Source organism: Oculina patagonica, chromosome 9, assembly GCF_052425735.1.
Source record: "Oculina patagonica isolate OP01 chromosome 9, crgOcupat, whole genome shotgun sequence".
NCBI lineage: Eukaryota > Metazoa > Cnidaria > Anthozoa > Scleractinia > Oculinidae > Oculina > Oculina patagonica.
The window spans coordinates 17,630,805-17,639,904 of NC_135766.1; positions in this window are offsets into that span (position 1 = coordinate 17,630,805).

Sequence of the window (9,100 nt, forward strand, 5' to 3'; positions counted from 1 at the left end):
ACATAAAAAACTTACTTTGATAATAAAAGTACTCAAATTGCAGAAATGTATAAGAATATTTGTAGTGCCCTGACCAAACAGAATGTTTTGACATTGAAATGATTTCGCAGCGCGGGACAGTTAAACAATGGCGGCCTTCTTTTACTTAATTTTGTGACGCGCGTAGAAGCATAACAACAAAAACTTAGAGAAAAAATCTGCTTGGATGCTTTGACTTTGAAATGATTTCGCAGCGCGGGACAGTTAAACAATGGCGAACTTCTTTTACTTAATTTTGTGACGCGCGTAGAAGCATAACAACGAAAACTTAGAGAAAAAATCTGCTTGGATGCTTTGACTTTGAAATGATTTCGCAGCGCGGGACAGTTAAACAATGGCGGACTTCTTTTACTTAATTTTGTGACGCGCGTAGAAGCATAAGAACGAAAACTTAGAGAAAAAATCTGCTTGGATGCTTTGACTTTGAAATGATTTCGCAGCGCGGGACAGTTAAACAATGGCGGCCTTCTTTTACTTAATTTTGTGACGCGCGTAGAAGCATAAAAGCGAAAAACTAAGAGAAAAAAATCTGCTTGGATGCTTTGACTTTGAAATGATTTCGTAGCGCGGGACAGTTAAACAATAGCGGCCTTCTTTTATTAAATTTTGTGACGCGCGTAGAAGCATAAAAGCGAAAAACTAAGAGAAAAAAATCTGCTTGGATGCTTTGACTTTGAAATGATTTCGCAGCGCGGGACAGTTAAACAATGGCAGACTTCTTTTACTTAATTTTGTGACGCGCGTAGAAGCATAAAAACGAAAAACTAAGAGAAAAAAATCTGCTTGGATGCTTTGACTTTGAAATGATTTCGCAGCGCGGGACAGTTAAACAATGGCGGCCCTCTTTTACTTAATTTTTGTGACGCGCGTAGAAGCATAACAACGAAAACTAAAGCCTGGTTTCCATATGATCGCAGACGATCGCAGTGGATCGCAGACGATCTCAAAATCGCAGAAATTTACTGAACCGTGTGATCGCAGAGATCGCAGAGCGAACTGTTTCCATATGATAGCAAAAGATCGCAGACGATCGCAGAAGTGTTGAATGATGGGATCGATTTTCAATATTATGGGATAAATTTCGATCGCAATTGATCGCAGTCGATCGCAATTGTGTTTCCATATGATCGCAATGATCGCAGACGAACGCAGGCGATCGCAAGCGATCGCAGACGATCGCAGGGAATAGAACTTGGTTCTATTTTCTGCGATCGTCTGCGATCGTGTGCGATCGATCGCAGACGATCGCAGATGCGTGTTTCCATATGATCGCAGATCGCAGAACCTACAATTCTGCGATCGTCTGCGATCCATTGCAATCGTCTGCGATCATATGGAAACCAGGCTTTAGAGAAAAAATCTGCTTGGATGCTTTGACTTTGAAATGATTTCGCAGCGCGGGACAGTTAAACAACGGCGGACTTCTTTTACTTAATTTTGTGACGCGCCTAGAAGCATAAGAACGAAAACTTAGGGAAAAAATCTGCTTGGATGCTTTGACTTTGAAATGATTTCGCAGCGCGGGACAGTTAAACAATGGCGGCCCTCTTTTACTTAATTTTGTGACGCGCGTAGAAGCATAACAACGAAAACTTAGGGAAAAAATCTGCTTGGATGCTTTGACTTTGAAATGATTTCGCAGCGCGGGACAGTTAAACAATGGCGAACTTCTTTTACTTAATTTTGTGACGCGCGTAGAAGCGTAAGAACGAAAACTTAGAGAAAAAATCTGCTTGGATGCTTTGACTTTGAAATGATTTCGCAGCGCGGGACAGTTAAACAATGGCGGACTTCTTTTACTTAATTTTGTGACGCGCGTAGAAGCATAAAAGAGAAAAACTAAGAGAAAAAAATCTGCTTGGATGCTTTGACTTTGAAATGATTTCGCAGCGCGGGACAGTTAAACAATGGCGGACTGCTTTTACTTAATTTTGTGACGCGCGTAGAAGCATAAGAACGAAAACTTAGAGAAAAAATCTGCTTGGATGCTTTGACTTTGAAATGATTTCGCAGCGCGGGACAGTTAAACAATGGCGGCCTTCTTTTATTAAATTTTGTGACGCGCGTAGAAGCATAAAAGCGAAAAACTAAGAGAAAAAAATCTGCTTGGATGCTTTGACTTTGAAATGATTTCGCAGCGCGGGACAGTTAAACAATGGCGGACTTCTTTTACTTAATTTTGTGACGCGCGTAGAAGCATAAAAACGAAAAACTAAGAAAAAAAAATCTGCTTGGATGCTTTGACTTTGAAATGATTTCGCAGCGCGGGACAGTTAAACAATGGCGGACTTCTTTTACTTAATTTTGTGACGCGCGTAGAAGCATAAAAACGAAAAACTAAGAGAAAAAAATCTGCTTGGATGCTTTGACTTTGAAATGATTTCGCAGCGCGGGACAGTTAAGCAATGGCGGCCCTCTTTTACTTAATTTTGTGACGCGCGTAGAAGCATAACAACGAAAACTAAGAGAAAAAATCTGCTTTGATGCTTTGACTTTGAAATGATTTCGCAGCGCGGGACAGTTAAACAATGGCGGACTTCTTTTACTTAATTTTGTGACGCGCCTAGAAGCATAAGAACGAAAACTTAGAGAAAAAATCTGCTTGGATGCTTTGACTTTGAAATGATTTCGCAGCGCGGGACAGTTAAACACTAGCGAACTTCTTTTACTTAGTTTTGTGACGCGCGTAGAAGCATAAGAACGAAAACTTAGAGAAAAAATCTGCTTGGATGCTTTGACTTTGAAATGATTTCGCAGCGCGGGACAGTTAAACAAAGGCGGACTTCTTTTACTTAATTTTGTGACGCGCCTAGAAGCATAAGAACGAAAACTTAGAGAAAAAATCTGCTTGGATGCTTTGACTTTGAAATGATTTCGCAGCGCGGGACAGTTAAACAATGGCGGCCTTCTTTTATTAAATTTTGTGACGCGCGTAGAAGCATAAAAGCGAAAAACTAAGAGAAAAAAATCTGCTTGGATGCTTTGACTTTGAAATGATTTCGCAGGGCGGGACAGTTAAACAATGGCGGACTTCTTTTACTTAATTTTGTGACGCGCGTAGAAGCATTATAACGAAAACTTAGAGAAAAAATCTGCTTGGATGCTTTGACTTTGAAATGATTTCGCAGCGCGGGACAGTTAAACAATGGCGGACTTCTTTTACTTAATTTTGTGACGCGCCTAGAAGCATAAGAACTAAAACTTAGAGAAAAAATCTGCTTGGATACTTTGACTTTGAAATGATTTCGCAGCGCGGGACAGTTAAACAATGGCGGACTTCTTTTACTTAATTTTGTGACGCGCGTAGAAGCATAAAAACGAAAAACAAAGAGAAAAAAATCTGCTTGGATGCTTTGACTTTGAAATGATTTCGCAGCGCGGGACAGTTAAACAATGGCGGCCTTCTTTTACTTAATTTTGTGACGCGCGTAGAAGCATAACATCGAAAACGTAGAGAAAAAATCTGCTTGGATGCTTTGACTTTGAAATGATTTCGCAGCGCGGGACAGTTAAACAATGGCGGACTTCTTTTACTTAATTTTTTGACGCGCGTAGAAGCATAAAAACGAAAAACAAAGAGAAAAAAATCTGCTTGGATGCTTTGACTTTGAAATGATTTCGCAGCGCGGGACAGTTAAACAATGGCGGCCTTCTTTTACTTAATTTTGTGACGCGCCTAGAAGCATAAGAACGAAAACTTAGAGAAAAAATCTGCTTGGATGCTTTGACTTTGAAATGATTTCGCAGCGCGGGACAGTTAAACAATGGCGGACTTCTTTTACTTAATTTTGTGACGCGCCTAGAAGCATAAGAACGAAAACTTAGAGAAAAAATCTGCTTGGATGCTTTGACTTTGAAATGATTTCGCAGCGCGGGACAGTTAAACAATGGCGGACTTCTTTTACTTAATTTTTTGACGCGCGTAGAAGCATAAAAACGAAAAACAAAGAGAAAAAAATCTGCTTGGATGCTTTGACTTTGAAATGATTTCGCAGCGCGGGACAGTTAAACAATGGCGGCCTTCTTTTACTTAATTTTGTGACGCGCGTAGAAGCATAACAACGAAAACTTAGAGAAAAAATCTGCTTGGATGCTTTGACTTTGAAATGATTTCGCAGGGCGGGACAGTTAAACAATGGCGGACTTCTTTTACTTAATTTTGTGACGCGCCTAGAAGCATAAGAACGATAACTTAGAGAAAAAATCTGCTTGGATGCTTTGACTTTGAAATGATTTCGCAGCGCAGGACAGTTAAACAATGGCGGCCCTCTTTTATTAAATTTTGTGACGCGCGTAGAAGCATAAAAGCGAAAAACTAAGAGAAAAAAATCTGCTTGGATGCTTTGACTTTGAAATGATTTCGCAGCGCGGGACAGTTAAACAATGGCGGACTTCTTTTACTTAATTTTGTGACGCGCCTAGAAGCATAAGAACGAAAACTTAGAGAAAAAATCTGCTTGGATGCTTTGACTTTGAAATGATTTCGCAGCGCGGGACAGTTAAACAATGGCGGCCTTCTTTTACTTAATTTTGTGACGCGCGTAGAAGCATAATTTACATCCGTGTAGCCGTTCGACTTCATCCGTGTGAAGAAAATTTACATCCGTGAAGCCGTTCGACTTCATCCGTGTGAAGAAAATTTACATCCGTGTAGCCGTTCGACTTCATCCGTGCGAAACAAAATTACATCCGTGTAGCCGTTTAACTTCATCCGTGTAACAAAAATTTACATCCGTGTAGAACGGCTCATCGAGCCGTTTCTCATCCGCTCGCTTGCCGAGCGTTTCGCTGAACACTCGGATTCCGTAAGAAACGTTTTCGCGTGAGAGGTCACATATATGTATGCGTGTGTTCCCGCACTCAAGGAATGCGAAAGTTGTTTGCTGCTAAAAGGCAAATGTGGTGCTTATTTAAATGAAACTGTTCCGTTTTGGTTAGTTTTATTTTGTCTTTGTAATTCATAGCCGTGCATAAAAGACGGTCATTATCACACTGAGAATAATTCAAACTGCGCTTTCAATTTCAGGTATTCAGAAGTTGATAATTGCATTTGAAAAAAATCCCAGACTCGGTGACACTGAAATTGCTGTTTCAAGCGTTTAAGAATACACGTGGCTCTAATGGCTGCGTACCCTGGGTTCCAGAGTTTTTTTTTTGTTTTTTTGTTTTTTTTGCGGTGACAAAGAGCGGCGAAGCCGCGATCGTCGAGAGAGTGGCGAAGCCGCGATCGAACGATCGCGCGAGCGAACGGTTTTTTTTTTTCGCTCTTTCCGATCGCCACTCTATCGACGATCGCGGCTTCGCCGCTCTTTGTCGCCGAAAAAAAAAACCTCTGGCATCCAGGGTAATGGCTGCGAAATAACCTGCTTATTTTGGGTATGATATATAAGGAGTTCAACCCATTCGATACGCAACACAGCACCCTAGCTATCAAACATCTGTTTAGAAAGGTTTATGTTAAGTACACGAGATGAGAGCGCCTTGAAAGTAACTGAATAACACCTGTGCATATCGAAACAAATAATTCAGTTTGTCGACTCCCGTACAAAACGAGCAGCGGAGTACAGCGCCACAAAAGCGCTGCAAAAGAGCTGTACAGCTCTTTTGCAGCCAAGATGCAGCGATTTGGAAGCCTTCCTGGAGTGTCCTGAAGGGGTAAAATGGGAACTGGGATTTGCCTATTTTGACTGGGATTTGCGTTTATTTTCACTGGGAAAATGGGATTTAGGTAACTGGGACTGGGATTCGGAAACAAAAAATGGGAATGGGAAGCATGTCAGTACATGACTAAACCTGCATATTTTACGCTCTATAATATTCTCAAAGTCCGGCATTGACAGTTAAAACGCTGAAAATTAACTCTGAAACGAAACCACTACACTGCACGAGTGTCCATCAAGCGTCGATCAATTTTCGTGTTAGTGATTAAGTTACTCAGCGGAACTGCTATGACTGAGCATGGGCACAAATGGAATATTTAAAAGAAGTGATAGTAAGTTTTGCAGGGTAGTGGTAAGTAAGGGATAAAAACTTGATAGCTTTAGTTAAAGCTACTGAAAATTTCTATCATCCTCTACAAGACAAACGAACAAATGAAAAGTGATGTTCTCAACAGTATTGGTGATAATATAACTAGCAGAACATGATTTTGGATAGTTCATTCCCTGAACTATTCCTTCTGCGACCCAGGTGCGAGACGGGGACAGTCTAGGATAACTTGGATGTGCATGCTTAAAACAAACCAATGAAAAACCACAGAGTCGTGTGGCGTTTCTTACATGCAACATGTGCGCTAGGGTAAAAATAGTTTGCTAAAATGAAAAATTCAACTACGCAACAAATTAGCGCGACATCTACAACAAAAATTGTCATAACCTTTGTCTAAAGCCGTAATACTTACTTACTTACTTATCCTCATCGGGCCCATGAGGACTCTTGAGGCCGGCCAGAAAACTAAAACTGCGCCATCCATCCCGGTCCGCCGTCGATGCGACAGCAGCCCCCCACGAACACCAACCCAGCCGGTTTCTTTCTGTCTCCACGGTAATGAATCTCCGTAATGAATAGGTATTAAACCCACAAGTACTAAATTTTTGAATTTAACATCTGTTCGTGCGTTTCCAAAGGTGCTGTCGATTATGGTTTGGTTTCTTCAGCTTCCCCATTTTTTGGGGGGGGAAGGGGGGGGAGGGGGGTGGGGCTGACAGATTTCTGAGAATGCACATGCAGGTCAATATTTCTGGACTCGCTCAACGAGGCCTGTACCTGGGTTCACCGAAGGAAGAGTTCAGGAAGTGGACTACATTTAGGACAATCAAAACAACAAATATATTATGCTTAAGTCCGGTTTTCCATACACTGGGAATTTTACTACTGGGAATGGGATTTGGACAAAAAATAGGCTGGGAAATGGGATTTGGGCAAAAAATAGGCTGGGAAATGGGATTTGGAAAAAAAAAAAAAATAGGCTGGGAAATGGGATTTGGTACCCCCCGTTCAGGACCCTCTTCCTGCAGCTGAAGCGGGCTGCAGAAACGCTGTGCAGCCCTTTTAAGCGCTTGGCAGCGTTAAGCAGCTGTTTGGCAGACTATCAAATGGCTGTATAATAGCTGCTCCCGGCTGCAAAGCGCTGCTATCAACACATCGCCAATTTGTTGTGGCAGGATGACCTCGCATAAACGACCGTTTCGGAAAGCAGCTAGAAAAGTGGTTTTCTAAACACAGCAAATCTATTACTTTTGTACTCACCACTGCAAAATAACTGAGAAAAAAGCATGCAGACTATGCTTAAATTCACAGTAAAACGGCTAGTAACCCCTGATAAATTCTGTGCGATCTTTGAACATTTTGAAAATGTTCCTCGATTGTTGCTCGAATGATAGTTAACACTACACTAACAGTCGCATCAAAAAATTTGCAACGCGGATTTTTATCCTATTTCTTGTGTTCTCCGGTGATAAATAAAATGTTTTCTGCAAAAATCTGCTAAAGAATCAATTTCTAGTTCGCGAGACAGTGTACGTGACGATAATGCATTGTGGAATGTTATATCTCAAATTCCCTGGAGACAAATACGCGATGTAATTGGTTACTTGTGACAGTGTGTACATTAATGAATGTGTGTCCAGCAGTAGCCATGAAATATATATATGATAAATGCAAATGCGGCCTTAAACTACTGACAAGGCCGCATTCAGTAGTGTAAGGCCGCATTTGCATTTATCATATATATAGTGTGTACATTGTTTACGGTTTGCCGCCTGCTCATGTTACAGAGCAATGAAACGATTTCAACGGTTGATCTTTACAAAGCGGGAAATTCGGTGGTGAAGAGTATAATGTTTTAATTTTCCGAGGTTAAATTTGGGAAAAAGATTCACTTAGTTTTTGAAATGGATTTGCAATTATTACCAAGTTTTGATACAAGGTACCATGTAGCATTTTCCTTTTACCGAACGCAGCAGTTTGCACGCGCGTTTTCAATCGGCCGTTGGGATGTGAGCAGCTCCTTGTCTGATGTGTACTCAGTCTTTTGAAAAGATGCTTTAGTTGTGAACTCCACGACACAAGTTCGGTCTTGGTTTTGTCCAGCCCTATAATGTAGTTTTGCAAAGGAAAACAGCGGCAGATCGAGGTGAGCACTGTCAGTAAATATTGCAATTATACACAAGTCGATTACAGATTACCGTTCGAGTACACGTAAACGGAACTTTTGTACAATATTTCCTTATATTGAATTGTCTGATGATTTTGTAATTCATTTCGTAACAAACATTAGAAGTTGCAGCTGTAATTTTGACTGCTCGTACAGTGATACAATTCTCAATGAAACCAGTGTTATATGAAAATAAAGACTTACTACTATCAACGTTGGTTTTGTTGTTTCCCTGTCTGCTGCATCGCTAGATCATGCTATTTGAATGAGGAATGTTTTAACTATTATTCTAATCTTGCTGATGTACATGTCGTATCGATGTAGTCAATGCACTGTGCAGTTACTTCGTTATATTCCGCAATGCGGAGCTTGATTTGTTTTAAGTTTAGTATTTCCAGTAGCCGTAAATTAATATTATCTAAATAGACATTTTTCAAATTTTTGAAGCCCATGTGCAGCCATTCTGCAGCGCTGAAAGCGTTTTTGTTCCGCTGCCAAACCGCTGTGTATCGCTCTCAAAGCGCTTCTCGTGGCTGCCGCGAACAGCCACAATTTGCGACTGCTGCAGCCAGCCATTTCACAGCCATTTTGCAGCGCTTCTTGAAGCCATTCTACAGCGCTGCAACAGCGCTGTTAGTTTCGTACGGGAGTCTGCTGTCAGATTTCATTACGAACGATTTCAAGTAAACAGTTATGTATTATTTTATCTTTATCCACTCAGTTTCTTTTTTATATTTCATTTAGTACAAGTTTAGTTTCCTTATCTGCCATCAGAGGTCGTAACATACCAATTTATGTTACTTTTTGTAACCTCGCAAATATCGAACGTACAAGTAAATTCATACCTCGACCATGATACTAGTTTCGGGAAGGACTTGATAGACAATCCCCCACTAGGTTTGTTGG